The sequence below is a fragment of the Pantherophis guttatus genome, chromosome 2 (assembly GCF_059756535.1).
Source record: "Pantherophis guttatus breed Tessera chromosome 2, ASM5975653v1, whole genome shotgun sequence".
In the NCBI taxonomy this organism is placed as follows: domain Eukaryota; kingdom Metazoa; phylum Chordata; class Lepidosauria; order Squamata; family Colubridae; genus Pantherophis; species Pantherophis guttatus.
The window spans coordinates 89,245,822-89,265,629 of NC_142064.1; positions in this window are offsets into that span (position 1 = coordinate 89,245,822).

The window sequence follows — 19,808 nt, forward strand, 5'->3', positions numbered from 1 at the left end:
GATCATCCTAGGGATGCCCTTTCCATGATATCCCGTTGCCTGGAGGCGGTGCGGGCTTGGATGGGTAGGAACAGACTCAGACTCAACCCATCCAAGACTGAGTGGCTGTGGATGCCAGCATCTCGGGATCTAGAGATACCATCTTTAGTGATAGGAGGGAAGACTCTTACCCCCTCCTCTAGGGTTCGCAATCTGGGTGTCCTCCTGGATTCTCGGCTGTCTATGGATGACCATCTGACGGCCGTAACCAGGGGCCTTTGCACAAATACGTCTTGTGCGCCAGTTGCGCCCTTTCCTAGACTGAGATGCCCTCGCCACGGTCACCCATGCCCTTGTTACTTCTCGGTTGGATTACTGCAACGCCCTCTACATTGGGCTGCCCTTGGGATGCATCCGGAGGCTCCAGATGGTCCAGAATGTGGCCGCATGGGTAGTTACAGGAGTTCCTCGTTACTCCCGTGCAACACATCTCCTGCACGAGCTGCACTGGCTGCTGGTTGCTCTCTGGGTCTGTTTCAAGGTGCTGGTGCTTACCTATAAAGCCCTACATGGCTTAGGCCCGAGGTACTTGCAGGACCATCTTCTGCCTTCCTCCCACCATCCCGTGCGCTCCCACAGAGCAGGCCTCCTCAGGGTGCCGTCGGCCAAACAATGTCGACTGGCGGCCCCCAGGGGGAGAGCATTCTCTGTCGGAGTGCCAACCCTCTGGAATGATTTGCCCACTGAGGTCAGGATAACCCCAGACCTCCTCTCCTTTCGCCGTGAACTGAAGACGTGGCTCTTCTGTCAAATAACTTGATCTGCTAGGGGTTGCACAAACTGTAATAATTTTAAATATGGTTTTTAAGGGGTTTAAACTTAACTTAACTTATTTTGTGATTTTGTGATTTGTATTATTGATTGTTGTTGTAAGCCGCCCTGAGTCCTTCGGGAGAACGGCGGCATATAAATCGCAAAAATAAATAAATAATAAATAAAGTACATTTAAAGCCTTCTGTTGTACTTTTTTGAATCCCAACACCCATCCTTTTGTGTAGATGTTGCATGACACACCTCCTTCTGGGGTTTCTGCCCAGCCCTTCCCAGTGTGGAGCTCCCCTGAAGGCTCCAGAAATCTATTTGCAGGCATCCATCTCCCTCTGAAGCATGACCTCAGTCTGGTTTCTCACTTCTCTTTTCCCAAGGAAAGTTTCAGTGAATGTCTTGGAAGGCATTTACTGAGGGTTTTTTTTTTTTTTTTCATTTGAGCTGTCACCTCAGCATCACTTGTTAACAAAGTAGGAATTTCTCTATGCCTTGTATGAATGACCCTGACTTGAGCAGCTCACCCACCAAAATTGTCATATTCAAAGACAACATCCCCCATTAACTCCTCCAACTCTCTTTCTTCGCTCTTCTAGTTGCCTTTTTAATTATAATTCTAACGCCGTCAAATCCACCCAATTAGGGAATCTCATGGTTGAAAAATTTTTATGCCCAGGGTAAACTAATTATTTCAGATTCAATTAGAATTTTGGATTCAAGTGAATTGAGTTCAGTTAGAATCTTGATAGTCTAATTTAGTCAATTTAGTTACTGTACTTCTTGAGTTATACTTCTATCTTATGTATTTCTTCTCTTGTGATTTATACATTGAATTTAGCATTTTAGATACTGCTTTTCAAAACTAGGGACAATGCTTCTGTTTTGTAGACAAGGGTTTAAACATTGTTTCTCAAATTACCTAAAAACAGTATTTTATTTTAAAAATATAACCTAAAACAGTAGCATAGAGTACGTGATTAAATCCTTTTGTAAACTGTTTGAAATACACGTGAATAAAAAGATGACTGTGGAAGCACTATGATTTTTTTTTTTAAATTTGATTTATATGCCGCCCTTCTCCGGAGACTCAGGGTGGCTTACAATGCGTTAAGCAATAGCCTTCATCCTTTTGTATATTTATACAAAGTCAGCTTATTGCCCCCACAAACTGGGTCCTCATTTCACCTACCTTAGAAAGGATGGAAGGCTGAGTCAACCTTGAGCCTTGGAGAGATTCGAACCAGCAGTAAATTGCAGGCAGCTGTGTTAATAACAGGGTGCGTAGACCACTGTACCATCAAGGCTCTTGATGGATGAATGAAATAGCCTTATTAAATACTTTGTTCGTTACATACAGTAGTTTTGTGTTCCCTTTAGTTGTTTGAGCAGTGTATAAACTACTGTATGTAAAGAACAAAGTATTTAATAAGGCTATTTCATTCATTCAGATCTCAGATGTCTTCTGCTTGTGTTCCCTTTATTTTTTTGAGCAGTATATATTATCTAATATGTACTTGACAAAATAAAAATAAATAAATAAATGGCTAGTATATATTATTATGCAAAAGTAAAAAGTTGAGGCTGTGAGTTATTATAACCTTATTCTAATGTGCTGGAAAAGATCAAAAGTCAATGCTTTTCTTTCTTTTTCACCTGCACTTTTCCCCTTTCCTTTTTTCCTCTCTTACGTTCCCTTTATTTTCATTTTTCTTTGTATTTTGTATTTTGATAAATTAATAAAAATTTAAATACGAAAGAAATCTGAAATCAGAGAACTCCATTGAGGAAAACTGAAGGACCATCTCTAATTCTGCCTTCACAAGCAATTTCTCTTTCAATTCCTGGAAAATAGATGTTTGGAAGCTAAGGGAGCAGGACAGCAGGAAGGGATTAAAAAGCAAAACAAATTACTAATCTCATTTCTAGAATGAGATTTTTTTCAGTCCCAGAATGACATCCATTTGGTAATTTCCACAAACTGCTTTTCCTGGGTTTTTTTTGATGGAAAACCTCTTGTTTCCATTTCACCACTTCCTGCCAAGCTCGTGCACCTGTTGTTGTTCAAGCTTCATACACAGAATGGATGCTCTTATATGAATATGAGTCATGCAGGCAGGCAAATGTTCCAACGCTATAAGAGTCACTGGGATGGGGGGCAGGTTTTCTGCAGCTGTTGCTAGCCATTGTTAGGCCATGATCATGTTACTATGCATACACAGGAACAAGTGGGAAAATGTTTATGATAAAACAGCAGAGATATAATTTGGATCCATTCAACAGGAGATTAGGGAGGTAGCAAAAGGATTCGTTTGAAATGCCTAAATTCACAAAACTAGGGTCTGCTTTGAAATCTTTTGCTCTCATTTACTATGAGATTCAGAAGTTAACCTTAGTCATAAACACCTGGCTGGGAGCAGTAATTTAAGAAGATATATATGAAGAATGGAAAGAAATTTCTTCTAGTGCTTATTGGTGATTCTTCTGACCCTTAGAGGAATTTTATGCCCCTTATTTAAGAGAGGAATCTGGTGTTTACTATGCAATTTCTACCTCTAAACAAGATGCGATAAATGGACTATTTATGCTCTTTTGTAGGCAAATTCTGCAGGGTTGTACTGTGTTATTCAGTGGGTTCTACTTACCTTTACTACCGGTTCGCAATGGGAGCGTGCGTGCGTGCGCTTCTGCGCATGCGCAGATTGTTAATTATAATGTCCAGGCGGGTGGGCGGAGCCTCCTGCCACTTTTACTACTGGTTCTAAAGAACCGGACAGAACCGGAAGCAACCCACCATTGATTCAGAGTGATTTCTTATTCATACGGCCATATGTAGCAAGGATTTCTATGAGCTTAAAATATATAGTAGAAGAACATTTTACAAGCCATCTGAACTATGCTATGTCAAAAATTTCTTCTACACTTTTGTACTATTACTATTCAATTTAATTTAATTATGGGTGGGGGAGGGAGGGAGGGAGGATGCAGAATTTTTTTTTTTAAGTAGGGTATGAGGTTGTGGCTTTTATTTTGCTTAAAAAGTGGCCAGAGGGACATCAGTGAGAGCTAGGGCAAGAGGGAGAAATGACTTATGCAGAATGGTGGCATTATAGTGCAAGCTGTATCACTTTGTAGCCTGTGTCCCAATGTACTACAGATATATATAAAAGGGTCAGAGATTCACAATACTGCTTTTGTCATTTTGATAAAAGTCTTCAATCCTGTGTGCAAAAGGAATATATGTGTCCTTTTTTATTTATGTCTATATCAAATTTATATGGCTACCCATCTCGTAAGAAGGATCTCTGGGCAGCATACCCAGACATAAACACATAAAGACATAAAACAATAAACATGTCAAAAACCAGTCATTACTAAAACAATCTAAAAAGCATAATTCAGGAGAGAGATTAGATTAGCAAGAGAGCCACCTCAAAATCTCACTGGTACCCGAAGACCTGCAGGTCTGATGAAACAGCCAATTCTTGAGGGACATCTGGAAGATAAGAAGGAATGGAGCTGACCTCACTTCCGGGGGGAGAATAAGAAATGTTCTTATGAAATTATCTGCCTGATATGGATATTTGATCACACAAGCACATATGAAAAGATGCCCTAGTACCCCAGCAGGATGGCACAGATATCTTCTTGTGCAGGACTTAAGAGAGCCAGAGTTGGCAAGTAGGGAGAGGGTTCTTTCTATGTCTATCAAAGATACTGTAAAAAAAAAAAATCACATTATTTATTTATTTATTTGTCAAGTATGTATTAGATAATATATATAAGTATAAGCATGAATTGAATACATAAAATGAATACAATTAAAGGGAACATTAGGACAGGGACAGTAGGCACGCTGGTGCTCTTATGCACGCCCCTTACAGACCTCTTAGGAATGGGGTGAGGTCAACAGTAGCCAGTCTAAGGTTAAAATTTTGGGGGTTTGGGGATGAAACCACAGAGTCAGGTAGTGCATTCCAGACATTGACCACTCTGTTGCTGAAGTCATATTTTCTGCAATTGAGTTTGTATCTATTGTGTGCTCATGTATTGTTGTGGTTGAAGCTGAAGTAGTCATTGACAGATATGACATTGTAGCAGATGATTTTATCAGCTATGCTTAGGTCATACCAAAGGCAGCGTAGTTCTAAATTTTCTAAGCCCAAAATTTCAAGTCTGGTGGCATAACATATTTTGTTGCAAGTGGAGGAGTGGAGGACTCTTCTTGTGAAATATTTCTGGACACGTTCAATTGTATTAATATCCGATATGCAGTGCGGATTCCAGACAGATGAGCTGTATTCAAGAATTGGTCTAGCAAATCTTTTGTATGCTCTGGTTAGTTTGTTAGTTAGTACAAACATCCACAATGTTTGTGGATGTCAAAGAAAGGATACAGAGTGGGGAAAGATGATGGAATTGGTAGAAAGATTTCATGGAACAAGTGCTGTGAGGTGATAACCAGCAGGTTCTTTGTCCCAACATCAAAGAGTGGAGGAGCATCAACAAAAGAAAGGATTGTTCTAGCATTTGAAAGAAGTGAGGGCAGAAGAAGCCAAATGATGAAGAAGCCATTATTTTTTTGGGGGGGGGGGATAAAAAACAATGCTAGTTTTGCGGAATGATAAAAAGGGAGATCTAATGCTGGCTTTTCAGGAGAGTGGTCTAGAATGAGCAGTTATTCCAGCAATATAAACTTGCCAGTGGATTGTTTTTCTCTTTCCTCTTCCATCTTTCTCTCCATTTTTTAAAATAACAAATTGGTCCTGAGGGGGAAAAAAACCAAATATTTATTGGAAGGGAAAAGAGAAAATTAAAGTATTGTGGGAAAAGTTGATTGGTACAACAAGGTGGAATAATTAGCCGCAGCCAAAAGAGCCAATGCAATCCTAAATTGCATTAACAGAGGGATACTATCAAGATCAAGTGAGGTACTAATACTACTCTATAAAGCCTTAGTAAATCCACACCTAGAGTACTGCATCCAGTTTTGGTCACCACACTATAAAAAAGATGTTGAGACTCTAGAAAAAGTGCAGAGGAGAGCAACCAGGATGATTAGGGGACTGGAGACTGAAACATATGAAGAATGGTTACAGGAACTGGGCATGGCTAGTCTAGTGAAGAGAAGGACCAGGGGAGACATGATAGCAGTGTTCCAATATTTGAGGGGCTGCCACAGAGAGGAAGGGATCAAGCTATTTTCTAAAGCACCTGTAGGTCAGACAAGGAATAATGGTTGGAAACTGAACAAGGAGAGATTTAACCTGGAAATAAGGAGAAATTTTCTGACAGTGAGGCAATCAACCAATGGAACAGCTTGCCTTCTGAAGTTGTGGGAACTTCATCCCTTGAGACTTTCAAGAAGAGATTGGACTGCCATTTGTCAGAAATGGTGTAGGGTCTCCTGCTTCGGTGGGGAGTTGGACTAGATGACTTACAAGGTCCCTTCCAACTCTGTTAATCTGTTAAATTAATCATTAGGATTAAGAATCCAGGAACTGGGTGAACTGAAAGAACCCAGGAAATCTCCAGGGGAATCTGTCTGCCAGATGGAGATTTTCTTTTGGTGGAGAAGGAGGACCCTGGGATTTATAAATCCAAGGGGTCCTTGATGCTCTCTGACTGATGATGTTACCAAGTTTGGTAATGAAACGTCTGCCGGAAAATAACCAACCTCAGAGAGCACCAAGGACCCCTCATTTCAACCCTGAACTACAAATACTGTCCTTTATTTATAAATCTCTCTGCCCTACTTTCCTCTACAGACTACTACATTTTTATTTATATATTTATTTATTACATTTCTGTACCTCCCATCTTCCTCAAAGAGGGACTCTGAGCAATGAGAAGGACTTTGGGCTATAAACTACAGAATTTGACCAAAATTGCATCAGTCTCAGTTAAACCCTGTTTCTCTCAGCCCAGCTGATGAATGAATGGAGAAGGAGGCCTGACTAACCTTGATGAGATCATTCAAATCTCGATCAGCTTAATATTCTCTTCATGGATGTCATATTACAGATGACATAAATGATACAGTTTTTAAACACACAACAGATCTGCAGTAGTTGCCTATAAACCACTGCAACCTAACTAAATAAGAACACCGTTTAATCATTTTCTATGCCCACCACAGCCCTTCTGAACAATAAAAACACATTAATTCCTCTTACCATGCAAATTTTGCAACTTAACATGATTCATATATCTCTACCTCACATCTCATTCCTTCTCAATTAGGTATATGCTTTCGCTGATAGAGATTTGAGCTGTTTCTTTATAGAGCCGTTCAAAGGAAATTAAATTAACATTTCCATTTATTGCTCTGCTTCTTTATTGATGGAAGGTTACTAAAGTCTTTAAAAAAACAAAAGAAAAAAACTAGTTAATAGCTGACATTTTGCATTTCAATTTCTTAACAAAACCAATTAGGAATGAATGAGTAAGGCTTCAGAATAAAGCATAACTATCTGGAAAGTTATTTTGTCAGATAATATAAAAAGAGAGAGAGAATGATTGTGAAAGTGTTTGAAACAATTATATCAGAAAGTAATAAACTTAAGTTTGTGCTCTTCTTCACAACTGAGATAACCATTAAAAAAACAAATAGAGACTACAGAAACAGTTTTTGTATTGTCCATATCAAACCTAAACTTGATCAGTGATTTAGGCTGCGGGGTCCTTGATGCTTTATGAGCTTGGTTGTTTTCTTCCATACGTTTCATTACCCATACTAGGTAACATTATCAGTGCTAGTAGTAACAACATTACTAGCACTGATTATGTTACCTAGGTTCAATAAGGAAACATCTGCAAGAAAACAACCAAGCTCAGAGAACACCAAGGACTCCCTCATTTCAACTCTGAGCTACAAATATTCTCCGTTATTGGGACTTAAGCTGCATTTGAAACTGCTTCTACGCATCAATGCATTATGACTCATATTGAATCTTCAATTCACAACACTTAAAAAAAAAGTCCGAATATGTTTCACGTGCTTGGTTGGTTAAAATGAGGAAGGTGTAAATTTAGTTCATTATGCACATATCTGATTATCATAATTTATAAGCCACCTACTTGCCATCTATGTTTCCCGTGGTAATGTCTACTAAATATCAAACTGATGCTCAGAACAACTTGGCAACATGGCCTCACTCTAGATGCAGCCTCAGGGGTGGGGGAGAATATACTTGCTGGAGGTGCATATATGAAAGCTGCTTCTGTGTTCATGTATCTATTGGCATAGATACGTATTTGAATGCATGCATCCTGATTACTCACTTCCGACATGAAGCAAAACACAGGAGTAAGAAAAATATAGCTAAATTTGGTTTATATCAGCACTGTTGCCTATGCTTGTCCACATCGTTCAATGCTAAGCAAATCATTGCTGCGGCTTCCACAGCCATACATTAGTTCATGTACTGCTTTTTCTCTTCAAGTTTCTCATCAGTCTCATTTGAGGATTTCTCTTTTGCTTTGCTCTTTGAACTTTGTACCTCTCTCCTTCTTTAAACTTAGCGTTTCCATATAGCCAGTAGTGGTTTTCACTTACCTGTCAGGTTCTGGATTTCCGCAGTGAAATAAGACTCCAAACCAGAAGTTATCTGTTTTTTAGCAATCTTTATCCTTGGCTCTGGCACGAACCAACAAACACCCGTGGAGAATGGTTTATTGTCAGTGCTACCGCGCAGTGCTTCCCATCACCTTTTAAAGCTACCCGCAATCTCACGACTCCACCCCATGCTCCCCCCCCAGTGCTAGTTACATTCCATCATCGTGGGTATGATACACAAAGCTCCACCCCTCCAGCTCGTCGAAACACTAAGGAATAGTCTTTAATATTAGAAGCCGCGTAGTCACTTCTGGGTTCGCCTCTCAGCTGTGCAGCGGCAATAGCATTGGAGCTGCTATAATGGAGGCTCCCTCAGCGGCAGCAATCCTATCCAAGGCTTTCACATCCCAGCGGCTACTGTGGAAATGGCGAGCAGGGTGGAATCAGCAACTGTACGCAGTCTGGATATGACAACTGGTAAGTGGGGTTTTCCCTCCCCCCGCCCACCTGAATGACAACCACGACGCGTTGAGGTTGACATTACCTTCGCTACTGGTTCGGAACTGTGAGCGCATGTGTGCGCAGAACCTTCTGCGCATGCGCAAAGCGTCCATGATGGCATCTGGGCAGGTGGATGGAGCCTCCCACTGCTGCCGCTACCAGTTCGCCTGAACTGCAAATCAGTAGAAACCCACCACTGCATATAGCCAGGGCCGGATTTTCCTATAGGCTAACTAGGCTTCAGCCTAGGGCCTCAAGATCAAGAGGGGCCTACATTCAAATTGTTAGCAAAATTTAAATTACACTTTCACTATAGGTGAAAGGGCCTCATAAGTGGAATAGCCTAGGGCCTCTTTTCATCTAAATCCGGCCCTGCATATAGCTATGACTTTTTCAGCCTTTTTCTTCTTAATTTATTCATCCTTCATTTTGTTGTAATCCTGCAATCCTGGTTTAACAAACGAGAATAGGCAAGGTCAGAGACCATCCAGGACCCCTCAATCCTGATTCAGTCTCTTATTATAATCAGATCACGACTCAGGGTGCCTCACAACAATCAAACAAAGAAATTACAATAAAATGAATCGAAGATAAACAATGGCAAGGGCAATGAAGCGAGGATTTCATTCTTCTACCCCAAAGGCTTGGGTGAAGAGCCAGATCTTCACAGCTCTTCTAAACAACAGCAGAGTGGGGCCATCTGGATCTTGGGGAGGGGGGACCTTGTTCCAGAGGGCAACAGAGAAAAGACATTTCCGGGGTCTTTTTTTAATTAAAGGAATCCAGGATGCTCGAAGCCTGCAGGACTGAATCGGCCAGGCAGATGCTATAGAAGACAGGCAGTTCCTCAAGTAGCCAGGCCCTATACTAGGGATCCCCAACCCCTGGTCCATGACCTGGAACCAGGCCGCAGAATGCCAGAAACAGGTCCGTGCAAACAAGCAAAGCCCCATCTGCGGGATGCAGGTAGCACGTGAAGCCACGCCCTCTCCGATCCACAGAAAAATGTCTCTCCACAGAATTGGTCCCTGGTGCCCAAAATGTTGGGGGTCACTACCAGGGGTGAAATCCAGCAGGTTCTGACAGGTTCTGGAGAACCGGTAACAGAAATTTTGAGTAGTTTGGAGAACCAGCAAATATCACCTCTGGCTGGCCCCAGAGTGGGTTGGGAATGGAGATTTTGCAATATCCTTCCCTCAGGAGTGGGGAGGGAATGGGCATTTTGCAGTATCCTCCCCTGCCATGCCCACCAAGCCATGCCATGCCCACCAAGCCACGCCCACAGAACCGGTAGTAAAAAAAAAATGGATTTCACCATTGGCCACTACCCTATGCCATGTAGGGTTTTACAGGTAACAACCAGCACCTGCAATTACTGCCAGAATCAAACAATGCAGCTCTCAAAGCAGAGGTGTTACATGGGCATACCAAGGCATACTACTTGGGCTGCCCCATTCGATGAGCATCTTCCATTCTGGTCACTCACATTTGTATTCCAAAACCTATTCCTTTAGTACCCATTTGTTCTTGACATCCTATCTTTTCGTTTGACCACACACACTCTTAAGCATGTACTTCCCATTCCATGATACAGGTAGTCCTCGACTTACGACCACAACGGAGCCCAAAATTTCAGTTGTTAAGAGAGACATTTGTTAAGTGAGTTTTGCCCCATTTTACGACCTTTCTTGCCACAGGTGTTAAATGCAGTTGATAAATTAGTAACCTGGTTGTTAAGTGAATCAGACTTCTCCCTTGTCTTTGCTTGTCAGAAGGTGATCACATGACCTTGGGACACAGCAATGGTCATAAATATGAACCAGTTGCTAAGCATCTGAATTTTGATCACGTGATCATGGGGATGCTGCAAAGGTCGTTTTGGAGTTGTGAAAAATGGTCATGAGTCACTTTTTTCAGTGCCTTTGTATGTTTGAATGGTCACTAAATAAACTGTTATAAATTGAGGACTATCTGTATTGCCAAAACTCACTTCCCTATAACAAACTGAGCAGAAGCACAGCCATTCTCAATGCTTTCAGCAAATGCTTCTTTTTCATGAGAGACTGCATGCTACCCACTCTGAATACTTATACTGACAACCTTTTCAGTGTTATATTTTTCCTTGAAAGAAGGAGAGCTTTAGGATGTGTAAAGGCAATTCAGTCAAATCCCCAGACTGAATCAGCAAGGTGGTTCAATCTAATGCTTCCCTAATTTGATAATTCAATACACACAACAATCTCTTTGTCCCCCTTAAACTGAGTTGGATGTCTAAAACAAACCAAGTCAATTTTCCAAACCTAATTCAATTGCAAATCCAAATTTAATTCAAAATTCAAATTCTGTAAAGATTTTGCCTGATTTGCACAGCGGAAGGAAGATAAGTAAGTTTTGCCTAGATTCTTCTGCAGAGTTTGCTCTCAGAGGAATTAGCATAGTTTTTTTTTACATTCCCATCTTTGTGTCAAATTCTCTCTGCTAACTCAAAGAACTATTATACAGCTGTAGTTGTCTATCAATATTATCCAAAAATTCTCCAAATCTGGGACAACTTCATTTTACGCCTCGTGGAGTGCTTAAAAATCTGAAGAAACCTGGGCATCATTTGGTAAGGATTAGAATGGCAGATATTTCTATCAGAGAAATATTAACAGAGAAACATTTCCATCCTAATTACCTCCTTTGTCTTCATTCTTAGAATAGTTTTCTTTGATTGTCAAGCTGAATTAAAGGCAGGAAAGCAGAACCCAGGAATAAAAGGAGATAAGAGCTGACCACATTCCATTAGGAGGGCCATATGTCTGACATTACAGATGACCCTTCATCTTTTAATGGAAAAGGTTGTCGGAAGGCATGACTACAGCAATATGTCATTCACCATTTTTAAACTATTTTCATTCGTTTGAGCAGTGTAGAATAAAAAACAGTGAAAATCTCAGAAAAGGGATATGGGAATTTCTTCCATGTGTAGGATCTAAAATACAGGCCTGGAGTACTAGGATAGCTGTACAGAGTGTGATAGGGATAACAAGAAGCAAGAAGAACACCCTCTACCACCATACAGGTAGTCTGAAATGGCATAGGGTTTCCTGCCTGAGCAGGGGGTTGGACTAGAAGACCTCCAAGGTCCCTTCTAACTGTTATTCTATTCTTCAACTTAAGATCACTGGCTTCATGACTGTTTGAAATTACAACTGACTTGAAAAATGTTATTTACGACCAACTCCCACATTCACGGCATTTAGGAAACATCGAAAGATGCATCTCATTCACAAGGCTTTTAATTGTTTTCATAAACAGAGGCATAGAATCAAGATCACTTGAAATATTAGTGCTGCTTTTTTTTTTTGACAAGTTTTATTGGTTCCCCCCCCCCATACATACCCACATATTTTTTGAAACAGAGTATTTATCATATCATATGATATCATATCATATCATATCATATCATATCATATATAATTCATCATATCCAAATATATTTTACTTAGTTACAGATTCTGCCAAAGTGTTCTTTTTCCATATTTGTTAATCAAATCTTAATTTTTCTATTCTTATTTTTATAAACAGTATCTTCTTTCACCTTCAAATTCTATTTTTTTCTATTCTTAATCATATACATTCTCCTTAATTTTATTTTTTATCAATTCATTCTTTATCTTAATATATTTAAACGTATTCGGGGATGCCTTTCTTCCATTTCATCTTTTTTGTTTTACAGCAATCTTTCTTCTCTTTCTCTTCCTTTCCCTCCCTTCTTTTGTCCTTCCTACCTTCTTCTTCGCTCCTCTCCTATTCCTTATCTACTTCCCCTTCCTTTCTCCCCCTCCCCCTTTCCTCCCCCCTATCTAACCTTCCCTCCTACTCTTATTCCCCTTTCCTTTCTTCCTCTCCTCTTCCCTTTCTTCTGTTCCTCTCTCTCCTTCTCCCTTCCTTCAATCTCCCTACTCCTATCTCTCTCTATTGCTGTATTTATTTTCAATTCAGTGCTTTTTTTCTATGGTGTCCATAGTGCTGCTTTATAAAACCCTAGTAAGACCACATCTGGAATACTGCAACCAATTTTGGTCACCATACTACAAAAAAGATGCTGAGACTTTGAAAAAAGTTCAGAGAAGAGTGAACTAAAATGATCAAAGGCCTGGAGACTAAACCATATAAAGAACAGCTGCAGGTTTTGGGTCTGGCTAGTCTAAAGGAAAGAAGAATTAGGAGTGACATGATAGCAGTATTCCAGTATTTGAGGGGCTGCCACAAAGAAGAGGGGATCAAATTATTCTCCAAAGCACCGGGGGCAGGAGAAGAAACAAAGGTTGGAAACTAATCAAAGAGAGAAGCAATCTGGAATTAAGGAGAAACTTCCAATGGAACAGCTTCCCTACAGAAATTGGGGGTGCTCCATCAATGGAAGTTTTTAAGAAGAGACTGGACAATCACTTGTCTGAGATGGTATAATTTCTCCTGCTTGAACAGGGAGATGGACTAGAAGACCTCCAAGTTACCTTCCAGCTCTATTCTATTCATTGCCACAACAAGGTCTTTGGGAAACTTCTGAGAAGGTGTGTAGTACGTTAACTAGAGCAACATGTTTTATGGTAGCTGTTCTTTATGTGTCCTTCAACACATCTGCATGGTGATGTGAAAATCAGAAAGATGGCAAATGGTATGTCATGATGCAAGCCTTTTGGATATGGGTCAAATCATCTCTAAAGAGAGAAGTCCTTCTATGGTATCTTAGAAGGCTGAGGTCAATTCATATAAAATTGGCCTCAGCCCTCTAATAGATGGACTTACTGTATGAATGGATCGATTCATATTGAAAAGGGGTAAGTCCATCTAAAGAGGGCTGAGAAAATATCTACAGATCCCTCATATCCTGGACATAAACTATTTCAATTTCTCCCCTCAGCACATCGCTATAGGACATTGCATGCCAAAACAAATAGACACAAAGATAGTTTCTTCCACCATGCCATCCCTTTGTTAAAAACCTAATTCCCACTTATGCTTAAATATATTTACCCATGTAGTAGGTTATTATCCTTGTCATCTTCTCATCTTTCTCACCTTCCCATCTTTCCTACTACCTTCTCCTATTGATGTCTTATGATTTATCGCTTGTTGGGGGGGGTCCTTGATGCTCTCTGAGCTTGCTTGCTTTCTTATCAGTTGCTGTTTGTATCTTATGATTTATGATCTATGACATCCTTTGTTATTTGTATGTACACTGAGAGTTTATGCACAGGAGCAAATTCCCTGTGTGTCCAATCAGGCTTAGTCAATAAAGAATTCTGTTCTGTTCTGTTCTGTTCTGTTCTGTTCTGTTCCGTTCCGTTCCGTTCCATTCATTCCCATCCCATCCCATCCCATCCCATCCCATCCCATCCCATCCCATCCCATCCCATCCCATCCCATCCTATTCTGATTTTGCCATACACATACACATACAAACAATATTAGGGGAGCCGAGCTTCCACAAAACAAATTATTTATCCTAATATTTTAGTGCTATGCTATTTATCTGCATTCTCTGCATTTTTTTTAATGTAAAGAGAAAATGAAACGCTATCATTGCCGCTCTGCCAATAGCTATGTCATTAGAATTTCCCTCTGCAAATAGGCATTGTACGTTGTCATTCATCTCTTGCTGTAAAACTTTAATTAAAATCACAGTACAGCATGGAGGCAATCTCATTTCATTATCAGCAACCTCGGACTCAAATTGTGTGCTATAAACAGGAGTCCATCTAAATTTCCAGCCTGTCTCACACTGATAGAACTAATGACTTCAAATTTGGAAAGGCCAAAGCTGTCAGCTCTCTAAGTGAGCTAAGCGTATTAAGCGCACAATTAACAACATTGTTTTTGTGATGGAGAGTGCCCTAGAAAATAAATCCAGCCATAGAATAAAGTCATTTAATCTAACTCAATTTCAAGCAGTGGATGACCAAGCATATACAAGCCGTTCTACTTTACAGTATATATCCAAGGGTAAAAACAAAACAGTTGCCAGAGAAAGCAGGATGGGGTATTGGGTAAGTGCTAAGGACAGGAGAGAATGTTGCTCTTTGCAATATCAATTCTGTAATAGTTCTGCTGTTTTGGACTTCTTCAGCTATTAAAGATGTCTTTGATTTCCCCTTTCTTTAACATCAATCCCTAAAACCCATATTCCAATCTGCATTCCTCCGCTTTTAGTTTACATAGAGGAACCTGCAGTTCTGAAAACGGAACATTTCTTTGCGACTCAGCTCCATTTTGTTACCACTGCATACATCTGCAGTGATTAAAGCATTTCTCTGATTTTCATATGAATATATCAAATGTCTAAAGCAAGACTAAAATGTTCTCATGCTCTGGCACAGACATGATCATACCTACTGTTACATCAAGAATGCTGGCTCTTCAGCCTGTTTGTAACATAGAGATACTCCTCTTACGTGGGAAACAATATACATGAGGAGTCCTTGATGCCCTTATCAGTGCATTGATGGTGTTACCTAATTTGGGTAATGAAATATCTGCAAAAAAACCCCAACCAAGCTCAAAGGCCACCAAGGATTCCTCTTTCAACACTAAACTACCACTATTCTCCTCTTTTAATATACTCTATTAATATACTCTCTACATGGGGCTCCCTTTGAGGAGCACTCGGAAGCTCCAGCTGGTCCAGAATGTGGCCGCGCGGGTAATTATGGGAGCAACTTGGCGCTCCCATGTAACCCCTTGCCTGCGTGAGCTGCACTGGCTTCTGGTGGTCTTCCGGGTGCGCTTCAAGGTATTGGTTCTCACCTTTAAAGCGCTCCATGGCTTAGGGCCCGGCTATTTGCGAGACCACCTTCTGCCACCGATAACCTCCCACCGGCCAATTCGGTCCCACAGAGAGGGCCTCCTTAGGGTGCCGTCGGTCAAGCAATGCCGACTGACGACCCCCAGGGGGAGAGCCTTCTCTGTGGGGGCACCCACCCTCTGGAACAAGCTACCCCCAGGAATACGACTAATCCCGGACCTCCGGACCTTCCGTCGAGCTTTGAAGACCTTCCTATTCCAGCAAGCTGGGCTGGTTTAAAATTTTAAAAGGGTTATTTTAAGGGTAATGGGTTTTAATATTTTGGGAAGCCAATTTGATTTAATTCTGCTTTTAAATTATTTTAAATTTTGTATTGTATGTATTTTAATTTTGGCTGTGCACCGCCCTGAGTCCTTCGGGAGAAGGGCGGTATACAAATTTAAATAATAAATAAATAAATAAATAAAATAATACTGTTGTTTTGCCAAAGTAGAGTTGCTGGAGGGGGTCTAAAACAACTTGCCATGGCCAACTCGCCACAGCCAGGTCACTGCAGGACAACTTGCCATGAGACAAGATTTACACTAATATCAAAGACATGGTGGAATAGAACCATTAAAGAAAGGATGACAAAAAATTAAAATAACATTTTAATTATTTTAAATAATTAAATTGAATTGTTGAATTGTCCTGTGGCAAGTTGTCCTGTAGTGACTTGGCCATGCCAAATTGTCCCACCGTGAATTGGCCATGGCGAGTGGACCATGGTGAATTGACAGTGGCAAGGTGACCATGGTGTCTTGGCTGCAGCAAGTTGTGTCCATGCTAGAGGACACAAACACAAAAAACTGAGAGAAAAATGCAGTTCCTTTGATTATTTTCTTAGTTTAGCTTTTTTCTCTTGCTGCAACATTCAGATTAGAATCTGAGGTCAAATTTCAGGAGGGCCCCACTGGCAGATTAGGCAGAAGCTGACATTTGACTCCATCTTTCCATCTTTCTTAAGTTGGTAAAATGAAGATCCAGACTGTTGGGGGCAATATATACTGATGCTATACACCCGTGATGGCAAACCTATGGCACGCGTGCCACCATATCACTGAGCATGTGAGCTCAGCTCCAGCGTGCATATGCATGCCAGCCAACTGATTTTCGGGCCTTCTGGGCCCACCAGAAGTAAGGGAACAGGCTGTTTCCTGCCTCCAGAGGACCTCGGGGTGGTAGTGGGGAAGGCCCGTTTTTCTCTCTCCAGCCTCCAAAGCCTTTCTAAGTTTTGGCCTTCCCCACCACCCCCTGAAGTGGGACTGGAAATTGGCAAACGGGCCGTTTTTGGCCTCTGGAGGGCCTCCGGGGGAGTGAGGAAGGCCGTTTTCACCCTCCCCAAATTCCTAGAAAGGCTCTGGAGGCTGGGGAGAGCAAAAAATGAGCCTACCGTGCCATCGTGTGCCAGGAGCGGGGGGAGCATGGGGGGGTCGCATGTGTATGCGCAGGGGCAGGGTGCATAAAAGTATGGATGTGGGGACACGCGCATGCCCCCCCACTCCTGGCACATGATGGCCAAAAGCCATCGCTGCTATACACTGTTCAGAGACTGCTGTAAATCACTGAGGAGCAGTATATAAGCCTAAGTGCTATTGCTATAGCTATTGCTATTTGTTACTATATCTTGAAAATGAGCTGAGAATGTATAGAGAGAGGACAAAAGCTAGAGACTTATCAAAAGATGCCTTCATAAATAAATAAGAAGGCACCAACTCATTGTCACACAGTATGACTGTTGGTTCTTCGGCAGCTGAATGTTCTTGTACCGTTAAGAAGGTCCATCGCTTGTAAAAGACAGAGACAGTGGAGAAGCCCATACGTTTCTTTTACCATATACAACTTTTCACAGCAATTAGGAACATCTGTTCACAAGAGTATATCCAAACTTTCCCAGTGTCGCTTTCTCAGAGAGAAAGACCCCCAAATAGCAGCACTACTCTGTTGCTAAGCTACCAGCTGCCCCCACATTTTCCTCCTCCTTCCCTCTTCAGTTTCTCACTAAGATAGGAAGGGAATTGGCTGAGTTACATTAGAGTGTGTTTAGCGCCTTTCCTCTTGCCTTGTTATATCTCTTCAGTCAACCTTCTGAGTAGAACATTGCATGATGCCTCCCCCTCTTCTTCCCCTGGATCTGCTGCCCAGACCTTCCTTTGCTCTGGATCTTGTCCAAAGACTCCATGTGACAGCTGTCCCCTTGCTTCCTTGTCTGTCTTGAGTTTGAGGTGTAGTTCATCATTCTCTCTCTGGCATTTTTGTTTTTTCTTCTGCACGGGGAAGCAGCCTCCCAATGATTTCCTCACTTTCTCATGCCGAGGAATTTGCCACCCCACACACAAACTGTCCCCCACGCTTACAACAATGTTTCTCTCCAGCCAAAACTCCTAACACAGTGTCTCCAACAGCCTATTTTAACATATAGCTAACATATTGCTAACATATAGCATGACAATCTATTTCTCCATTTTTCTCCTCTTTGTCTCTCACAACAGCAGCCAAATCGAACAACTAAAATCCATATGTCAAAGTCATGAAGACTTGCATCAGGAGATATTCTAGTGTATTGCACAGTTGAATTTAGAGGGTCTGTTTTAAAAGTAGTGTTTCCCAGGGGTGCTGTTGTGGCCCCGCCCTCTGAGCCTGTCCCATCGGAGGAAGAAAGCTCCGAGCATGAGGAAGAGGAGTCAGCCAGGCCTCCCTCTCCAGGCCCCTCCCCTCTGGCATTGTCTCAGGTGCCGGCCGAGGGAGAGGAGATTAGCAGGGAGACAGGTGGCTCAGATCAGAGTGACGGAGAAACATCATTCCTGGACGCACGCCTCCGAAGGCGTGATAAACGATTGCAGCAGCTCAGGAGGCATGCTAGGGATTAGAACTGAGTCACTGGACCACACCCCAGAGACTATATAATAGAGGGTGGTGGTCAGTGATCCTTGTGACGAACAAAACTAACCTTGGATAGTCACTAAAGCCTCGTTCGGAACTGCTGAGAGAAATATTTATTGTTGTCGGACATTTGGAAGCTGAGTATTTATCTTTCTGTTTTTCTGTGAAAATAAAGGCACTTGGCAGACGGTGTGTCTATCACTGCCAAGTTGGAGATAAAGAAACTGGGTGTGTTCCAAAGTGTTTCCTTAACCCTCGGCTGGCTGTGTTTGTGTGTGTGTGTGGACGGGGACAGATCAGGTGCTATTCAGCAAGTTCTGACAGGTTAAGGAGAACCGGTAGTGGAAATTTTGAGTAATTTGGAGAACCGGCAAATACCACCTCTGGCTGGCCCCAGAGTGGGGTGGGAATGGAGATTTTGCAATATCCTTCCCCCAGAGTGGGGAGGGAATGGGGATTTTGCAGTATCCTTTCCCTGTCATGCCCACCAAGCCACGTCCACCAAGCCACACCACGCCCACCGAACCGGTAGTAAAAAAAATTGAATTTCCCTTTCCTTTGAACATATGTCTTGTTATATGAAGAATGGGTCATCTCCACAATGATGTGGTCAGGAGCTGGGATATGCTCAGGCCACTTTTGGCTGCTTTAGCCATGGATCCTCCCCAGTGGTGAAATCTTCCCCGGTTTGCCACCGATTCACTGTCTGCGCATGCGTAGTGCGTGCCAAATGCGCGCTTTGCATGGAAAAAGGAGGCTTGGGAAGGTAAGTAGAACAGCGAGGGAAGGAAACAGCTGTGCCACGTGATTTAGATTCACTAGAAAGCAGCATTTCATGCTTTCTAGCTATTTTAAATCATGCAGCACAGCTGATCGTCGGAAATACTGGTTCGGAGGAACCAGCAGCTTTTTTTTACTATCGGTTCGCCTGAACCTGTAGTTTTTATCACTACTGGTTCTCCTGAACTGATGCGAACCAATAGTATTTCACCACTGATCCTCCCTTCTGTTTGTTGTGCTCTCCAGAACCATTTTGACTTGAGTGCAGGAAAGACTGGTTGGGGAAGTATCAGCCCCCACAATGCCCGACTGATGCGTTTCACACTGCTTGCTTGTTGTAACACAAACTCTTTAATAACATGGATTTGCCACTCATTTGAAAGACCAGCAGACCTGTGTTGGTGGGGGGGGGTAAGGACTTGTCCTTGATTGTGTGCATATGATGTGCCCCTCTCA